General features: G+C 38.4%; 1 long non-coding RNA gene across 4 annotated transcripts; it reads left to right on the top strand.

Annotated features, from left to right (window-relative positions):
- The first annotated feature begins 2,332 nt into the window (after nt 1–2,332).
- LOC125318090 lies at nt 2,333–19,885 on the top strand. 4 transcript variants are annotated; one of them, XR_007200267.1, is made up of 4 exons: nt 2,333–2,548; nt 2,694–2,835; nt 10,517–10,700; nt 12,304–13,678. It is a non-coding gene; the product is annotated as an uncharacterized LOC125318090 (long non-coding RNA). The 4 variants fall into 4 exon arrangements; XR_007200266.1 differs by having other exon boundaries at nt 10,517–10,712; XR_007200269.1 differs by lacking the exons at nt 10,517–10,700; nt 12,304–13,678 and adding an exon at nt 16,797–19,885.
- Nucleotides 19,886–20,331: the final 446 nt, after the last annotated feature.

Genomic DNA, 20,331 nt, shown 5'->3' with positions numbered 1-20,331 from the left:
GCTATTAATGATGTTGCCCACACTAACAATGCCTATGAATTAGAGGAGTCATGTGCCTTGCAACAATATGCTCTTATGTGCCTTTTCCTAAATACCTTTATTGTTGCTGTTACACCCTGTCACTGGATTTTGTCCAAAGCAGGGTGTAATTAAAGCTGGCTGAGAGCTTGGTTCTCAGAGCAGAATGTTGAGCTTGGTCAGATGAATGCTGTTTCATGCTTTGCCAATGATCACTGACTGATATTTCAGCAAAAGGCAATATTTAAAATAATATAATGTACCTGGTCATGTTTTGCAATATGTTCTATGGCTTATAAATTTTTGTTTGAACCCAATGTGATTTACTTTATCCTCTGTCACATGAATTTTGATTATCCAGCTTATTATGCATAACTGCAAACATTGCTCATAAGATTATCCACTCCTTCTTAAACTCAGCTGTAGCACATGAAGGCTTGAGCTTCTCTAGCAGTGGATTGTGAGAAGTCTACCTAAAAATCATAAGTTATATTCACTTTAAATACACACATTTGTTATTAAATACATAGCATGGCTTACATGATTGCAAGAGAAACTGAATAAGAGATTTTGAGTTTTCATTTCAGGACACAATATGAAAGAAGGTGATATTACTGCCAGCACATGCCAGCAGCTAAAGCAAGCCCTAGGCTCAGGGACCCACCTTCCTGGGAAAAAGAGGAATGTCAGCTCCACATAGCAGGGCTTCTAAACATGTAGATAATACATAGGATTAAATTCTTCAGATTTATCTCAAATCTTCCTAGGATAGTTGTGTTTGTGCCTATAGAAGTCACATTGTTGGGTTTTACTAAAGAGTGGGTTCAGTCATCACATTACTATCAAAGGCAAAATAAAATGAAATGAAGGGTCCAGAAAAACCCATCTCTGAAAGGGTTCTGGTGCCAACACATCTCATGAATGCTACAGTCAAGTCCTTCTGATGATAGTTATTTGCTTGGCTGCAGTAGAGGTGAACAAAATGTCCCCAACAGTACTATAAACAATATGAAATATGCTTGTTTCTTACTTTTCATTGCAAATGAAATAATTCCTGTGATTTCCTTGAGATTCACAAAAAGCTTTTGAGTGAAAATGGGTCTTTGTCAAGAAGAGAAAAATTGGTACTGATAGCAAAAGCATTGAAAAAAATGCTAGTCTTTGCTATTCTCATGTGAGAGACTGTAAAACTCACCTGAGCTTTTTCTCATATTCTCTGATCCTTACGATGACTCTCAGGAGTCACAAATATAGGTGAAAAATGAAACATGAGACTCTAAATGATAACTTATCACATTTCACCATGCTTTATTTCTACAATTTATAGCTAAAATGGTAAGAGAGGAGAATTAACTCATTAAAGGGATAGAGATAATGCCTTAAAGAACTTGAAAAACCTCATTACTTTCATGTAAGATAGAGAGGGCCTGATTTGCATTTATGCAAATCCTCTGGAAAGGATGCAATTATACTAGCATAACTTAATGTGAAGATGAATCAAACTTGATGTCTTTCTTTATAGCTTCAGGGCAAAAAGCTGAATTTCACAAAGACCTTTAAGATGAAACTTAGGGTTTCTAGTTACTGAGTTATTCCAATGCTTTTGCCTCAGGAAAACATTTAAAATCATCTTTATTTTATTCCTTTTTGAAAGGTAAATTTGGGGACTGAGAGTTACTTTTAGGTTGTGTGCATATTGGTCACATATACTCTGTAACTCTGGTTAGCAGAGCTGGTCAGCAAAGCCCAGGTTTTTTTGCTTACTGGAGACATTATATGATGTTCTTAGTAACAGCCAGTTCTCTGGAGAACTTCAGAGAGGGAGCAGAATTTAAAGAGCTGTCACTCATTGAAACAACATCTTACAGTCAGCAAGGAAGTAGTTATCTGGAGCTATATTATTTTATGCATTTCAGATCAGACCTGTAAACCCCCATTTCTCAGAACAGCTATGTTATCACTGTATATCAGAAGCAAAAATTTCAGTAAGTACATTGGGAATACTCTATTCTATAAATAAGGGCCAGGGAAAGGATGCATTGTCTCCAAAAGATCTGACCTGAACAGATAGTGATGTATAACTGGTTGGTACCTTTTAAAGATACCATCCATCTATCTATCTATCTATCTATGAACACATAAACAAAGATATGTCAATATCTTTCAGCAATTAAATGTATCAACATTTATATATATGTGCCTATATTCATATATCAACAGTAATAAAATATGGTAAGTGAGAATAGAATCAACTTTTTAAAGTTAGATATTTTATACAAACAAAAAATACAATTTTTCATTTATTTTAGGGGCAAAAAAAATGGCCATTAAATAATCTCCAGCATAACAGAAGAACATTCAGACCAGCAAAACAGAAGAACATTCAGAAACTACCCACGAAGCTCTGAAAACATGATTACAGCAAGAAGCACTAAAAGGCTATGTCTATGCTTCAGTGTCATCAGCTTTATATCAGCTTAATTCAAGTACCAGAAACAACCTCATTGCCACAATTTGGGATTTCCTCAAGGTGTGTGTTGCTGAAGATACCCTATTTTTACAGCCCATACTCTTGTGTTTATAGCTAGCTCAGCTGTCTCTAGGTGAGGGTAAGGCATACGCAGTTCCATCCTTTTATATCCTTTTAAATGCTTGGTTTAATGCATTAACCCTAGGAAAAGAAAACCTAATGGGTATCCTGTCCCAGTTGCCACAGCACTGCAACAGCACCCTTGAAGTCACTGCAGAACTGAATTGGAGGCTCCTCGTCTTTATTACTAATTCAGACACAATTTTTTGGCAGGAAAATTTTAACAGGTAAGTAATCCTGTACATGATTTATACATAATGTCAGAGACATAATAATTTGTAATGCCAGAGGCATAATAATGTGTATAAACATAACTAGAAGAGCACTGTAGTTTGTTGCAGTTTGGGAACTAAATGGGGATTAAATTAAGTAACAGCATAAAAATCAACACTAGGAATGCACAAGTCACTTGATCCCAAATTACTACGTTACCTCTCAGCATAATCTCATGCACAGAATGTCAGATTTAATTATGTTATACTAGTTTAAAACTTCCATCATTTTTATATGTCCTCTTTAATTCATTTACCACTCAAATGTAGCAAACATGCTTATGAAATTTTCATAGAGATTCCTGTACTGCCTTGTACAAGTAAACACTGTGTTTAGTTGTTTTGACTTGTGAATTAAGAAAATGAAATGTGAAAATTGTGGTAGGATAATAAATGCAGTGTCTTGCAATGCCATTTTTACTGACACCGAGGTGTAAAAATTCCCTGGTTTTGATCTGTAACAGATAAAACCCAAAAATGTCTTTTCCCAATGAAATTTTTGGTTTTAGGTAATTGCCCTCTGGCTACCATGCTTGCTGGCTGTCCATATCTAATAACATGGGATTAAGGTAACCTAGGAAACCAGTGTTAACAGATGTAAAGGTCTATTATTTTTCATATTTTCCCATTTCTGCTCTTATCTCAGAACCGTTGATATGGTACATAATAAAATTCTTGCTATTCCACCAATACATACATAAAGATGTTAGAGTACTCAGACTACTGGGGCAAAAAGGTCCTTCTGCAGGTGTGCAGAGAAGATATGAATTGTACTGGGGATTCAGAACACACATCCAAATGGCTGCTTCAGGAATGAATAAGGAAAATGTTTTTAGGATAGCTGCAATCACTGACAGTTCCAGCTACAAATAAAATGCTGAAAGTAGGGAACAGAGAATGGTTTTGTTTTACTAGAAGAGAATAGATATAGCTGATTAGTTTGCTCATCATGCACTAGTGCATGGGTGAAAATACCTTCCTGTTGATGATAAAGACCAGATTCTGTGGTGTACAAGTTAAAGAGATGACCAGAATATTTTTTCAAATACAGCTCTTCTTTTCTAAGTGACTCTGCCAAGTGGCTGTGGTAAAAGAAAGAACTTGGAAGTTTGACTGAGAGACCTCTTGCTTTCAAGTGAAGGTGGAGGGAAGGCGAATGGACAAATCCAAATGTTCCCTTACTCCTCACAGAATTTGTTCAAGAACAGAATAGCTAGCTACAAATTTCCTGACTTGTCCTGTCTGAGTGACAGTGTGTGTGCAAAAAAAAATGTTGCATGTCCCACCAGGAGACGTCTCTGGAAGCCACTGGATCTCTGTTGTTATGCGCTGACCAGTTTCTCTGTCCTCCTACTTGCCATGGTAATTACTGTGCCACCAGGAACTGGCAGCTTACAGCTTGATCTCAAGAGCAGACTGACCAATTTCCTTTGCTTAGGCAGAGTTTTCAAATAATTTTCAAACTACCATAGCACAACTGAACTGCATGTTCTACTTGAATATCTCCAGACCCAGAAAGGGTCCAGAAACATAAAAGGCCGAAATGGAGATCATGGCTTGGTCTCAAGCTGACTGTGGTTTGAAATGTTGCACTTCACAAATTTTGGATCTTCCCTTCAGCCTAAAACTTGAGAAGGACACCCACTAGCATACTGTTCATATCCCAGAAAAGATCTGAGCTTTCCTTGCATCTCACCAAGGAAGCTGCAAAAAACCTGGATTCCCAAGGTTTTCAGTTCACCTTAGGAGAATATGCTAGTCAAACATGGGGAAAACTGAGTTCATGTAGCAGTACAATACAAAACCTCTGCTTTCAAGTTAAAAGTCTGGCCACAAACATCTGCCACTCTATACCTACAGAGTTGACCTGTGAGATTTTTTAGATGAACAGGAGATAAGACCTGCAGAAAGCTACAACACTCATGATACGTCTTTTCGGGAAGAACAAATAACTGGTACTGGTGTTTATTGTGGCAAAAGATGCTGGAATCCCATTTCTCCTCCTCAAGAAAGCAAATACAGAAGACTCATGCTCAGTAGTGCAGCTAAGGATTTCTCTTTTTTGGTAAGCAAGGCAGCTGAACTAAGCAATGAAGTGCTGTTTGTGTACATTATTTGGCAAGGCAAAAAAATCCCAGGGAGCATGGGAAACCTTTTAGTACAGTGCCAGAAGACAAGTGGGGGAACTAGCTTCAGAATAACCTTCTCTGACCTCCATCTCAAGAAAATCCACCCTCTCACCCAGTAAGAGGAGACTGTGGGAGGAAAGAAAGGTCTGACTCACAGCAGAAACAAAAAAGTAACGCAAAAAGAACAGCCTGCATATGCCTCAATAAAGAGATCTCGTATATCTTTAATTAGCTCATTATAGAAGAGTGTAAAGCACTAAAGGAACCCAATATGGAATTATCAAATCAAATGGTTTTAAAAAAGAAAGCAGGGAAGCAAGAAGTTGCTCATGGTACAGGTTTGCTGTTAGTGTGCTGTTCTCAGCAAAAGGGAAAAAGAGGAAAGAAGGAAGAAACAGAATAAAAAAGTTTGGACATAATCTGCTGTAATGGAAGTGTCCATAGGAGTGAGTGGGGAGATTATACTACTGCTTCCATCATTTTGTGTGCGTCTGCATTCCTAAAGAGGACTTCTCTTTCCATATTCATATTCATATTCAGCTCTCCAAACAATCTAATACCCCAGGTTAAAGAAATGCTAAAAATTTAGGTGGTATAACACAATATGTCAAAATGTAGACATCAAGTGTAACAATATCCTGACATTTAAAGATAAATGACATTAATTTCACACTGGATCTACCTCAGCCTCTCTGATGTGCAATTCTGCAGCAAAAGAAATGAGATGAGCACTTTAGGTACTGTAAGTGGTGTGGCTGCAACTCACCATCAGCCTAAGTTTTACTTTCAGCTCTTTTCTCACAGAAATGACCTGATATTTTGGTACATGTATGCTTTGCACTTCTTTATATTCCCTTGAGTTGCCAAAACAGAGCAAAAAGACAAACAGGCTTTAGAGACCAAACAAGCTCAGCAGCTTTTCCAAAAACATTCACAGAACAGTGTAAGGAACATGAAGAACTGCCTTTGAATTCATGCATCTCCTCTCAGTGCTAATGGAGTGGAAGTGTGCTATAGTAACCTTCTCTGTGCCCCTTGATACGAGCTGTGCGAGAGAGTGGTTGGCATGATATGGATCCTAAATGGTATTTATTTACAGTACTCTCTGCTGTCTTCATTATCAATCAGAGTAGCTGAAATAATGAGTAATACTGTAAGAATTACCTAAAGGGAAGAAGATGTAAACTCAGTCAAAGGTGAGGAAAAGCAGGGGAAAGATTACAATTCTTCCCCCGGGGTGCAACACTTGGATGCATGATACAATGCTCAGCCATTCCTGTTAGACCCTTTACTAGCTAAATTACAATGCTGACATCTTTCTGGAAGGAAACATAGAACTTGCCATATTTTGGGTGTGCACTTTAAAATCAATGAATACATGCTGCAAATATGAATAATTCAGGAACTGACTTGTGAATGCCATCTCCTACATTTCAGTATGTTTGACCCTGTCCCTCTGATACATCTCATCTTGGAGAGGGACCATTTCTTGAGGGTAAGCTACATGGGAGCTAGCTAGTTTCTTATGAACATATGATCAGCCAGGACAGGTGACCCCAACTCACCAGAGGGATATTCCAGACCATATGACATCATGATCATTCTACAAAGTGGGGGGAAGAAGAAGGAAGGCGGGGATATTTGGAGTGATGGAGTTTGTCTTCCCAAATTACCATTATGTGTGATGAAGCCCTGCTCTCCTGGGATGGCTGAACACCTGCCCAGCCATGGGAAGCAGTAAGTTAGTTCTTTGTTTTGCTTTACTTGTGGGCATGGCTTTTGCTTTCCATAGTGTTTAAAAGATGCTGAGTCCTGGTTGAGGGTTTCTGTTGTTTTCACATCTAATGACCAGACAGGCCTACCACACTCCATTTTCCCACATGCAGTCAAAATCACTGACTTCTCTTATATAGAATATTATAAATAATTTCCAAAATTCCTGCAGCTATAGAACTTGATGAACATATACATTTATTTATACAGTTCAGTACCAACAGCAAGGACCCAGGTTTGCTGCAGCCCAAGGTGTGGGCAGTGAGCCCTCACCCATTTTCAGACCCCACTGAATGAATGGGAGCACAGCCCCATATCTGCCTGTCTGAATGGTGTCAACTTTCATCCTCTTCATTTGTGCCTGTGCAGAGCCAGCTTGAAGTTGTCTACACATTTCTGTTGGGAGGAAGCTCATTATGTCTCAGTGGCTCTTATCTGCATTCTTGGCTTATTCTTTCTTCCTCCTGTCAAACATCCTCACAGACCACAGGGTCAGAGGAACCTGTAGAAAGGCGCCCTGTTCACTTCTCACCCGGCTCAGACTCTAAGGCAATATCTCATTTACCTTAAAAAACACCCCAAAACTCTAAAACCAAACCGAGAGAGAAAGAAGCACAACCTTAATTCTAGAAAAAGGAAAAATCCCAGATGCTTTTAGACATTCAGAAGAAAAAGAAAAAAAAAATTTGGTAAGTCAACTTCTAAAAGACCTCTGTCTCTCTAGAACTGGTGAAATACAAGGAATTTGTAATGGCTTTTGAAACCATGGCACAGAGCTATCCTATTTAATGACCTGTGAGATACAGAAGAGCAATATGAAAAATGTGAGATAAATATCAAGGGCTTGATCCTGCCCTTTGATGCAGCAGTTGAGCATGACTTCCAGTTATTGAAAATCATCTTCTTACTGCATATGCCCTCGAAACATGGGAGGCAAAACAGGAAAAACTCCTTTGGCTGTGCATATTCGCACAAAAGGTGATGGATTTTCATTCAGGAATTGCTGCAAGTGACTTTACCTTATTCTGTTATGTAGGAAATCTGGTATTGGGCTTTCATTTACACTGCCACCACAGAGCAATGCCACCACAGCTAAAATGTAAGAAAAGGTTCTGTAAAGAAAACAATCCCAACCATCCAAATTAACAGTGCCCACACAATGCACTATCTCTCAAAATCACTGGCACTGTACTGATTTTCTCCCCAACCTTTTTCAGAGATGCTGATTAGAATTTTTTATCTTGGTGTTCATTTGTCACACCACTGAGTTTCCCAGACGTACATGTTCTCAGAAAGATAGTTTTAAAATTACTCATAAAAATAATGTGGAGTCATAACAGATTTTTTCATATGCCTGCATATTCTATTTGTTTCCAACCCTATTGACTCAAAGAACTCAAAAACATCAGGCTTTTCCTATATGACCAACATTCCATAATATCTGCTGTAGTGGAAGAAATATAAAAAGAGAAAGGGAAAAGGAATGATCAAAAGGAGAAGGGATACAGGACATAATCAGACAAGCAACACTAACAAAATACCTAAAGTAAATAAAGGGGAATGAGATGAACAGTATAGAGAGCAGAACAAATGATGTACCGACACAAGCTAAACAAAGGAGTTAAAAATCTTCTACAGGAATACAGATGACAAAAAAGCAAAAGAAAAGGAAAGAATTTAGTAAAACAAAATCCCAGAGGAGAAGGAGAAATCCAAGTACATCTTCCTTTTTTTTGTAACACAAGCACTATTTTTCCATTTACTTGGATGGGAATCAGATAAGACTCTTAATGAAAAGCAGAGAAATGGAAAGCTTTCATGAGGATGAAGGAATGACAAGGAAATGTTCCTAGAGAAAAAAAAAATTAATTCAACATTTTGAAGATGAAATGTACTCTAAACATCATACAAATTATTATTGGGAATTGTAAAACTGAAGAAATTGGAAAACAGAATTTATCACTCTCTTTCAACAAGTTACACTGGTTTCTATTTCTGTTCTAGAAAAGAGTCTCTGAAGAAGCACTGTAGTCAAAGAATCACAGCTTACAGTTCTGCCTCTTGCAAATGTTTGGCCTTTTGTCTCTTCTTTCCTCCCCCCATCCCCAACAAAATGAACCTCAAATGGGTCTCACTGTATGGAATTCCCCAGGCACCTTGATCACCAGGATATGTGACATTTTCATGCTCCTAAAATGTGCTCAGAGGGCACAGGAGAAATGTTTGCCTCTCTACTTCTCTGTAACAAATCTGGAAAAAAGATCAGTCCTTGACATGCCTGTGGGGCTGAAAGTACTTTAATGATTCCTCTCCTATACAGCAGTGTGGCATGTAAACAGGATGAGGGAAGGCATTTTATTACTGTCAGGAGGGTCTCAGGAGTCCAAACAGAAGGTTCAAAATACACCCCAGCATGGCCCTCCCACTTACTCATGGATGTATTTCTGTATGTATATTTATTTATATATTTTATATATTTATTACGTATATGCTCTTATATGTATATCAAAGTTCTGCCTTCCTCTTCCCATTGACTTTGTTTCTCCATAATAACAGTTTCCTCTTTTTTTCCTCTTGTAACTAGTTTATTTCTTTTATAAAGGGTGAGAGACCACCAAAAGTAATCAAAGACATAGAGAACTGACCACAAAGGGGCAAACATGACATCAATGGTTTCAGAAGTCATGCAGGATTCCCTTGGGAGGGGAGGAAAGCAATGGACATCATCTGAAAAGTCAAAAGCACAGAAGGCAGCAGAGCCTGAGTTGCAGAAGGAGGCACAGAAAACAAGTTTGGATCATGCTCCTTTGCTGAGAGGAATGAATATGAGCTGGGTTTAATGACAACACTATCAAGTGAAGTGTTTCTGCTGCAGCCAAAAAGCAAAATGTAGTTGGAACACATGTTTTGCTGGTAGGGACAAGAAGAATGACTGGATTTCACAGATATATTAGAAATAGCAGCAGGATTTAATGACAATACTGAGGGGAAAAGAAATGAAGGGAGAAGTTGAAAAAAAAGCACCAACTTTGTGACACTGATGACTACAGGAAATGAGAGACTTGCCAGTGGTGATAAACAAAGCAGAGGATTTATGTGAAAAATGTGTAAGTTAGCCTCCAGGAAAATTTGAAGTTTCAGCAAAATCTGGTAAAGGAGGTCTGTATTGGATGATTCATCTTGCAGGGGATCTTCTAAATGTTGTGGTAACTAACTTGAAGTCCTCAGTTTCAGAATATATTGGACACTTGCAGACCTGAGTTTTGCATTATTCCCTGAGTAACCAACAAAACTGTAACTTGAGTTATTTTGGTTTTATCTGTGTGAGTTCCTGGGAGTTGGGTAAATTAATGAAAGGAAAACAACATCACAGAAGCTTGAACTTGAGAAAGATTAGTCTGGTACTGAAAGGAATCACTTTAAAATAGCTCCCACTGTTTTCACTACATTTTAGTCTAATGTAGAGGTTGGCTAACAGTCACCCCTCCTTAGTGACTTGGTTTGTCTGTGTTTCAAGTGCTCCTTGTTGGCTTCCAACTGCCATTACTGCTATATGGACTGCTGTCTTGTGACAGGAGAGGAAAACAGTTATATGGAATGTCTCAACATGGCATTTGCTTTTATTCCAGATGCATGCATGAGAGGGAATTTGTGTTAGGTTTGAGTAACTAGATCTCAGGTAATGAAAAGACATTGGACGTGATTGGTGCTTTGGGCTCTGGTTCCTTCCGTAGATTGCAGTTCTGGAGAGGTATGAAAGCAGTGTGAAATATTGCAATCCTTCCTGGGGAAGAGTCCTCTAGAACAGAAGGTGTGGAAATAGTCAGCAGCTCTGTGAAATCAGAAGTTTTAATGACTTCTTCTGCCTCAGTTTACCATTTGAAAAAAAAGGAATGCTAATTTACCTGCATTTTAGAGGTACTGTGGGAGGTAATGTACTTAAGGTTTGCAAACCATTTTCCTTTATAATTTTAAACAGTGTTATTTAGCTAAAATGAGAGCACTTGTAAACAATTGTAACCATGGGCTTGAATTCATAACTGTGAGCCATCCTTTGTTTAACAAATTCACACTCAGAACATTTGTAGCACCTTCACTGGTTTCAAGCACGTTAGTGAAGGTTTCAGACCAAATATTTGCCTCCATCTGAGTGAGAGATGCTTTTCCTCTAAATCTTGGCTTATGATCTATGGAATAACAAGAGTAATAGTAGTAGTAGTAGTGACAGCAATAATAGTAGCAATAAATAATGTCATTATAATAATGATTAACTCTGGGTTTGGTGACTGAGAATCTTCTCATTGGTTTCAATGGATGCTAGATATACGATCAGCTCATCTAGACTTAACCTCCTTGACTGGAATTTGGATAAAATTTTGTGTGGAACTCTTGTTGTCACTGTAGCAGCAGGAATTCACAAAATTTACCTTTCAAAGTCTAATGATCTCCAAAGATGCTAAAAGCCATTGAGTCAATTGAGATGTTAGTTTTATGGCACACCGCAGTTTTTCCCAAGCTGTTTCCTGATAACTCAGTGTTCCATAGTTGATAATTACCAATTTCTCTTTATGTCCCACAGGAGCTGATGACCTTATCATCGCTTCTTTTTCTGACATCCCCTTTTTCCTGACTGGTGTCATCCACATTTTTCTTTCAGATTGTCTAATTGAGTAACATAATTAAATTAAACTCAGAGCAGGTATTTCCAGTTCAGAACTGCTTTGAAATTGCTATTTCAGAGCTAAAAAATATCTGTTATCTTCATCTAATTTTTTTCTAGAAACATAGACTGTATTGGTAGTTCAAAATGTGTTGTCACCTTTCTAAAAAACCTCAAAATCTCACTCATTGAAATCATTATCACCCTAATTGCATAGAACAAGAACAAAAAAAGAAGACATATGTATCCATATTTCAGATTTAATTCTGAGGTATTCTGAAATGTTTTCAATAGTCCCAGTTGAAGTCTGAGCACTGTTATTTAAGAGAAAAATGGGAAGGCCCTGTTCTGTAAATAGTCACACTTTATATAACGCAAACAAAACCCCCAGAAAATGGAAATGCCTGAAGGTCGTCGTTCAAGGCATCAATTTTCTGCTGAAACCTTAGAAATTCTGTATTTCCTATACATTAGTACAGTTGTAGAAAGAAAATGACTAGAGGATATATCTAACACAAAAATGTAATCATACCCAAATTAAATCAGAATTCTGATTTAGGTCTACATGCACAAATGTACATATCATCTTACTATGCTCTGTCATGATACTCGCTGTGACCTGAAACAAACATTTTCGAAACTGCCTTCTGTGACTCAAGGACAGGATGAACAACAAGAAAGTACAGCAATGTAAAGAAAAATCATGGTTTTAGCTAGCAACTGTTTGCTTGTTTGTTAGTTAATTTTCTACATAGCTTGACAGGGGTTTTTTGTGCTACTATCATATATCAAATTCTAAGTTAGTAAATGATCTGGTTTTCCAGCTATGACATTTACATTGTTGGTTGTCTTGGTTTCCAGGAAATACTCTTTCTCTGCTGTTCCTCGGGGAAGTGAAAGAGCAACAAAAAGAGAAGGCATAGTTACAGTTTCTCACACCAGAGCCCAGCCCTGCAGCTCTGGAAAGTGTCTGGCTTGAAGAAAATCTCTGGGAGCAGCACTGTCCCCAGGGGAGGAGTTGCCCAGACCTTGTTTATGCCCTGGGCTTGGTGGCAGTTCATGGCAGCTTGGCAGGATTGCCATCCTGGCAGTTTCTGCTGTCAGCAGATCTCTCAAGACTGAAATACAGCCCTGTGATTACTCTCATTATATCCATTATCCCAGATCCATCCAGCTCAACACAGGAATAGAAAAAAAATGATGCTAATTACTCCCTAGTTATGACTGTTGTGGGGTAACAAATCCTTTCATATAAGTCATATGAGGAAAACTGGTGAAAGTTTAATAATATAAAGTGCTGACTTCCTTAGCAAATAAATTGTGTTTCATTCAGCTTTTTGAAGAGCAAAATTAGCAAGAGCAGACTCTCCCATGTGTGTATGCACGCCAACTCCATTTGCCTATTCTTCTGGGGAAATTGAATATCCACTAACCCTGTTTCTGAAATATGTTTTATTTTGGGACAGAATTTAGATCACAGGCCTCAATAATAATTTTTCCAGTGTACCGTGAGTGACAAGCAAGGGCTTGGTAAATCCACCTATATCAGCTAGGTAATGATTCCCTTCTCCATTTTAAATTTATTTACATTAATATAAGAGATTGTAACGCAGAGATATGGGCCTGTGACAAACATGCTACAGACTATAAAGTTACAGACAGGCAATTAATCTGTACTTACTGCCCTGGACAGACTCCTCTCACACAGTGTATTATGGGGTAGGAAATGTTTTCTCTCAAAGGCAAGAAACTTAACAAGAATTGCATTTTCCAGTGAATAACTGTGCAAATGACCTGGCTGTGTAAATTCATTCTCTAGCTTGCTTTGTGGTAGGTTGTTCCCAATTCATATACTAAAGCCTGACTACAAATGAATCTCCGCATCTTCATCTCTCTTAGCAATGCAAGTTGATTATGCTGGGAAAGTTTGTATGGTACAGTGGGAAGGTTGTACCAGCAGGAAGCACTGGTATAACTGGCTGGGATTGTAGCATTATATTACTAGCCCCTTTCATGTTGCAATCAATGCAGGCTAATGTAAAAATTGTGCATAGATTGGATCTAATATATATGCTAATGCACAATAGAACACTGCCACTCCTCTGCTTAAAATGATGAAATACTATGCAGAACAGATCACCTCCTCAAGCAAAAACATCACCATTTAGCTTTTGAGTGGCCCCATGATTACTAGAATAAAAATGGATTAAAGTTAATTTGCACCTTGTCACCTTGATAGAATCGACTGCTTGTATTTTGTATGTACCAATTTTTTTTTTTTGTAGATTAAATACAGACTAATTTCCTAAAATTTGATGCACACTATATGACAGTAAATGAACACACAGCTAATAAGCCCGTCATTTTTCCTCACTGAAAAGCAAACAAATGCAAAATAAATAATTTTCTTTATTATTTGAAGGGGGACTAATGAACTGGTTCATTTCAGATTATTTGAAAAGGAAGCAAACTGTTTTACTTTACATACTACAAGTACCAGCAATTTAGTGGTAGACATAGTCCTGATTTCAGACCTGGTGTTTTGCCAGTCTAGCACAATGATCTCAAATGGATAATGATAACATTTTTGGGCACCACAAAAGATGCAAAGAGCTGCAAAATGTAAAAAAAAGCAGTACTTTTACATTTGCCTAGTGCCTACTATACCAAGAAGAGGAGAAGTTGCTGCTAACACTAGCTACAAATATTTATTATATAAAGATATGTCAAGGGTAAAGTGAAGTGCCTTGGAGTGCTGCTCCTGGTGTAGCTCCCACAGGGAAGAGGAGTGAGCATTTACACCCACGTTGAATAACTGTAGAGTGTTCTCACTTTCCTGCCCCGGGTGGAGCTGATCTCCAGCCTCCACAGATAAGCTGAGATGGGGTTGCTCCTATGAGAAGTCTGAGATGCTTTACTACAAAAAGCCAGGCAAATGGAGAAAAAAGTCAATGGCAGTGACAAGTACTTAGCACCTTGGGCAGTCAGGCCAGAAAATATTCTCTTAATCTTCCCACAGGTGGATTAAATGGGAAAGAGACCATGAATAGTTCAAAGCTTTAGGAAGAACAAGTATACTTTGTCACTTTTTCAGTTCTGTGCTCTCCTCTCACCTTGCATTTTTGACATCTTTTCTAACTAAAACAGTAAGAGGAACAGCCTGCCCTGAAGCTGGTCTCTCTTGTTTAATTAAAAGCTTTATTTCAGCTTTGTATAGACTGTGTGTGCCAAATGACAGCAATTTCAGCAAAGAATAATATTGTCTGCCCTCCCAACAGTCATCTCCAGGTCAACTGCATAGGTATGGTCCAGTGGAGGAACAAGGACAATTGAGATTACTTTCCAGCTCCAGTCACTTGCATCTTCTGTTTCAACATCATATTTGTTTCACTTCTTCCTTCTCCGTTTTGTAGAGCACAAAATCTTTTGCTCTGCATTTTTTTTTTTTTTTTTGACACCCACTCCCCCAACAGCAGGATCAGGGAGAGAATTGGAAGGGTAAAAGCTGGAAAACTTATGGGTTAAGATAAAGACAGTTTAACTGGAAAGCAAAAAGCCATGCACACAAGCAAAGAAAAACAAAGTGCTTCCCATGGGCAGGCAGGTGTTCAGTCATCTCCAGGAAAGCCAGGATCCATCACACATGATGGTGACTTGGGAAGACAAAACACCATCACTTCAAACATCCCTGCCTTCCTCCTTCTTCCCCCCACTTTATATACTGAGCCATGATGTCACAGGGTCCAGAATATCCCTTTGGTCAGTTGGGGTCACCTGTCCCAGCTGTGTCTCCTCCCAACCTCCCAGACACCCTCAGCGCCCTCTCCAGAGTGACAGCATGAGAAGCAGAAAAGGCCTTGGCTCTGTGTGAGCCCTGCTCAGCAATAAAAAACATCCCTATATTAAAAAGAAATAATAATAATAAAAAAACCCAACGCAACTTCAATTGTCTTCGCATCCTAAATCCTGGTCAATCCTTATGGAATCTAACTGGCATGTGACCATGCTCCATACGGACTGTATGTGTTAAGAATATCTGCAATGTTTGCAATGACAGCATCCCAAATGACAATGACAGTTCCTGATTTGAGCCCATCACCTTCAATCCTTTGCTCCACTGCAACTCCATTTTTTCCTGAGCCATGCAAAGTTCTCATTTTGCCATTCCTAAAGCTGGATGCCAAGTATGATGGACTATCTTTCTTCTCAGATTTGATATTTTCTCACTCATAAGCACCCAATATTCGTAGCTAGCTGTGAATGCTAACCTCACTATACAATGGTAATTTTTTTTTGTCCCAAATCTGTTTACTTTCTTAGTTTTAAAAGTGAAAATTTGGCCTCAATCACACAGATTAGTTTGAATAGCATTTATCTTCAGATTGATCTTCTAATATGCAAAAAAACTATTGAAAATAATCTTTTGCAACATACAGTAGAGTTTATGACATGTACAAGTGGATTAAAAATGGGCATTTTTTGATGGACTAAAAATCAATAATATATTAGTTATGCAAACCTTTCTGTTGTAATCCATTCAAAAGTCATCTCAACATGGTCCTGAGCAGAGGGGTTGGACCAGATGGCCTCCAAAAGTTCCTTTCAACATCAACCATCCTGTGATTCTGTGATGTGCCTTGTCCCTAATGACACTGGGGACACGAGACACTTCATCATATAAACTCAAGAACTAAAGGCTGCTTCTGGACTTAGCTGGATTAAACAGGCGTGGATGGAGGACATAAAAATTCAAGACCCTGGTTTGAATGACAGAATTAATTCAGAATATCAAACTGTAGGTTTCCTATCTTACCACTCAGGTACTGACTGCTACTGTCTCCCGATGGATGGTTGGGTGGAGGGGAATTCCAGGAGATCGAACACCAAATTAGAAATATTTTCCAACATTTTGAAACCAGCCAGATTTTTTTTGACATATCAGCATTTCCTGTTTAAAGATTTATACAATATTTTCTAATTGCTAGACAGTTGGGATTTAGGGGGGAATTGTATTAGGAGATTGTTACAAAGATCATTAGTGTTAGTTACTATCCTAAAAATTAAATGTGTACAAAACTTTTACTTCAAAACTAAGACAAACAAGACACTTCCTACCTTTACATGGTATTTATTTAAGACACCAAAGAGGTTAATTTTGGAAGATATTTGAAAAGATGTTCTTTCTAATAACAAGTTCTATGGTAATCAAGAAAAAAGAAAAAGATTGTCTGAGAAAAACCCAGATTTTAGGGCAACTGCAAAATCACTAAAGACAGGGGTAGACACACATTACAAAATTAAACAATTAGTTGTAATTGTTATAATGATTTTGAAGTATCCTTTTCTGATTTCAGACTTCACCAGTGATTTTGCCTGGGAAAAAAAAAACCAAACAGCAAATAAAGACTGAAGAATCTCAACCACTTGCTGCCAAAGCAGAAGAGCCACAAAGGTGACATTATGAGTTACATCTTAGCAGTGTCTTCTTCAATGCAACTGCTATGGTTGAAAGCCCTAAGTGCCACAGATCAGCAATCCTATCCATTTAGCCCTGCTGGCAATAGCTGAAAAATAGCCATGGTGAATACCTCAAACAAGAACAATTATGATGCCTTCTGTGAGCTGGTTCATCCAAGTCTTACCTATACTGAATAATAATTTATTTCAGCTGGTTATTTCAGGAGAAGTCCTGCTGACCACAGAAGCAGAGCTGGTACATGCAGTGGGATACAGTTGTGTCTGTATGTGCAGCTCCTTGCACAGCACAGGGGCTGTAATGAAAGACTTTGCTTTGCTAAAAGCCAAGTTATTAATAGCTGGAGGTGCACATGAAAAGCAGAAGTATGTTTTAGGTAACAGAGTGAAGAGCAAAGCAATGCTAAAATATATTTGTGACTGAGATTGTACCTCACCTCAACAAATTTAGTCCCAGATGTGTAGGTGTGTTTTCAGAGAAGTCAGAAACCAAAAGCTGACACTACAGCTTGTTCTGTCTCCCAGTCACCAGCCCATCCTCAGCCCTTGTTTCTGCTGCAGCCCTCTTGTCAGGTCCCCTTTGCCACTCCAGCTGCGATAATCTGTTTCAGTTCTACATCCAAGACAGATTTATTTTTTTTCAGTTTCAACATCTCCAGGTGAGCATACCCCATTTCCTTTCCTACACATCTTTTGTCTGTCCAAAGCAGTTTTCATTCAGGGATTGGAAAGCATTTCTCTCAGCATACGGGTGTCCTCAGTGCTACAAAAATGCAACAGTGAGAGCCTTTCACCTCCCATTGGCTTTTTCTCCTAAATGCTGATAACATTTATTTGTTGTCCTAGAGCAATGTACATATTTTTTGAGATGAATTGGGGGTGAGAAAACTATTGAATTCCTCTTTCATCAGTCCCTGCTCTGCACTGCTGTCACAATCAGATGGTCACGGTGCCAAGTTCATTCTCTCCCTCCCTATGACACACTTGGACCCAATATTCCCAAGTTTTCTGGAGGAAAGGTTTAGTAAATAGGGAATCTTCTCTCCCTTAGCCAAACCCATAGAAGCCATTTTAGGAGCAGGTAAGGAGGGTGGCAAAAATCATTGGACTTGATTCACTGTTCCCAGGGAAGTCCATCTGATTCTGTGAACACACAGATACTGATGTTATCAGTGACAAATGAAGGCTGGTAATAACAACTAAAATTGCATTCAGTACTGTTTTGCTCAGGTGCAGTGGATTTTATCTTCCTAAAACAATTGCAAATGACTCTCTTTAATTAAGTGATTAAAAAAGACCTGGTAATAACATGAAGCTGTGTGCAGCATGTGCTGTGTTCAGAGTGCTGCCTGAAATCACAAGAAAAGTTCAGTTCAAGACAAATCATATTGAAAAATAGTTCTGACAGCATCAGATACTCCTCAAAGTGTTTGAGAAGATATAAATTACTTTGGACATTGAAAAAAACCATTGTTTTTCTCTCTTTGCAACATAATTTGTTACTCTCAGTACATAATCAATCTAAAGGCTTGTTTGAATTCATAGAGATGTGCCTTTGGTCTGCATCAGAAAAGATTTCTCATTCCAAAACATTCCCCATTGCTCCTCCCCTGCCAGAAGGAAAAAGTGGATAGAACAGCCTTCTCACTGCCTTCTTTCTCTTTCTCTAGCCAATTATTTCACATAAACCTGAAGACAAATGATCTGTCTCTTTTCTCTCCTCTCCCTTCCTCCATTTGCTTTCACTCTGGACTGTATTTGGTACCTGAATGACACAAGCCTTAGGAGGGTGAAGGAAACACACAGGGCTGTGGGGCTGCCTCAGACAAAGCCCTGAGTCTACTCTCATCATTGGTGCAGAGTCCTTGCACCACATGTGCTCCAAAAGAAAATTAGCTTTGGGAGTGGAAATGCCACAGTTGTGTCAAAATGGTGCTGCAGTGGGGCTAGGAAGCTGTGCTCACTGGGACAGGGATTTTTATCTCACGGATTTGCTCCTTCTCTGACACCAACAATTGTCTCTTGAGTTTCAACAAGGCTGCCCCTGCAGGGAATTTCCAGTGTTGGAATACCAATCTTTGTCGGTATGCAAATGTCTTAAGTGGTCACGATCTTGATTACTGCAAATGTATATACATATAAAATAAGTATAAATTCACACACATATCTATGTACACTTTTAGGTACATACATATGTATATACTCACATCTTCACACACATGTGCATCCTCACATCCTCCCTGTCAGCTGTGGTGGCACAAGTAAACCAACTTTATGACCAGTGAGACAATTTAACCATAGATAACATGAACAGAGGCATAACCTGATGAAGTGGAACAAGGAACAAAGGTAAATTTTCAAATTTGAGAACATCTTACTGCACTTAGTATATTAGACAGGCATTCTGTTCCACCATCTCTTCCATAATGCAGCTAAGTCTCTCATCGATTTGTACTTGGAAATGTCAGAGTTCATTTAAATAATGATATAGAAGGGAGAAAAAACTTCACAGAGATGGGATTTAAAAGCATTTACAAGATGGAATGAAGGAGAGGGTGTCAGTCAACAGGATCTTCTACAGGGAACTGTAATTCCTGTTCAAGCGACACCTCCTATAACTGTGAAAAGAGACTTTACAGAGGGAAAGCGCTTCTACAGTGCAGAAAATCAGCTTTTAAAATTGAATCTAAGAAGTTAAATGTTTTGGTCTGGGAAAGTTCTTTGGTAATGTTTGAGGTTTTCCTGGCCTTTACTTGCCTAAGGCAAACTTTAACTGGAATAAGCACCAACTGTGTATACATGCATCACCATATAGTATGAAATAAAAGCCTCTTTTTATCCTTTCATTTTTGCTTGTGGATTAAACATTTATGAAAATTATACTACTTGATCTGAGGTATGATTTGTGTCTTGTTTCATGAAAGAGACTGCAGCTCAATTCATGCTCCATAAAGCTGCCAGATTTGTTAATAGAATCTGCAAATATAAGATCCTGGTATGTGCCAGGAAATATTTTTTAATGGCACAGGAATTTGAATAATAAATCCAAAAGAAATCCTCCTGTCCTGCAGACTTTACAAACAACCTCATTAAATGTGAAGGCCTTTACACCCAGGAGGATTTGTGGAATCCCCAGTGCTTTTCCCATACCAGATGTTATCAACAAAATACTGGAAAAGGTTGTAGGATAGGGAACAAGTCTGCATAGGACAGGGAATAGACTGGTAAACTGAATAGTCTTTGACAATGATGAGATACCATCAAAAATCTACTGGAGATTACATGAGGGATTTAGAACAAAAATACAGTTTTAAAGAAATTTTAGTGAAGGAAAATTTTACAATAGATTCCTCAAACACTGTCTAATATTTTGGTCTGTGGATGACAATTCAAGTAAGAAATGGAAGTCTTCCA

This window comes from Corvus hawaiiensis, chromosome 2 (assembly GCF_020740725.1).
Source record: "Corvus hawaiiensis isolate bCorHaw1 chromosome 2, bCorHaw1.pri.cur, whole genome shotgun sequence".
In the NCBI taxonomy this organism is placed as follows: domain Eukaryota; kingdom Metazoa; phylum Chordata; class Aves; order Passeriformes; family Corvidae; genus Corvus; species Corvus hawaiiensis.
This window is presented reverse-complemented; position numbering and strand designations above follow the sequence as displayed.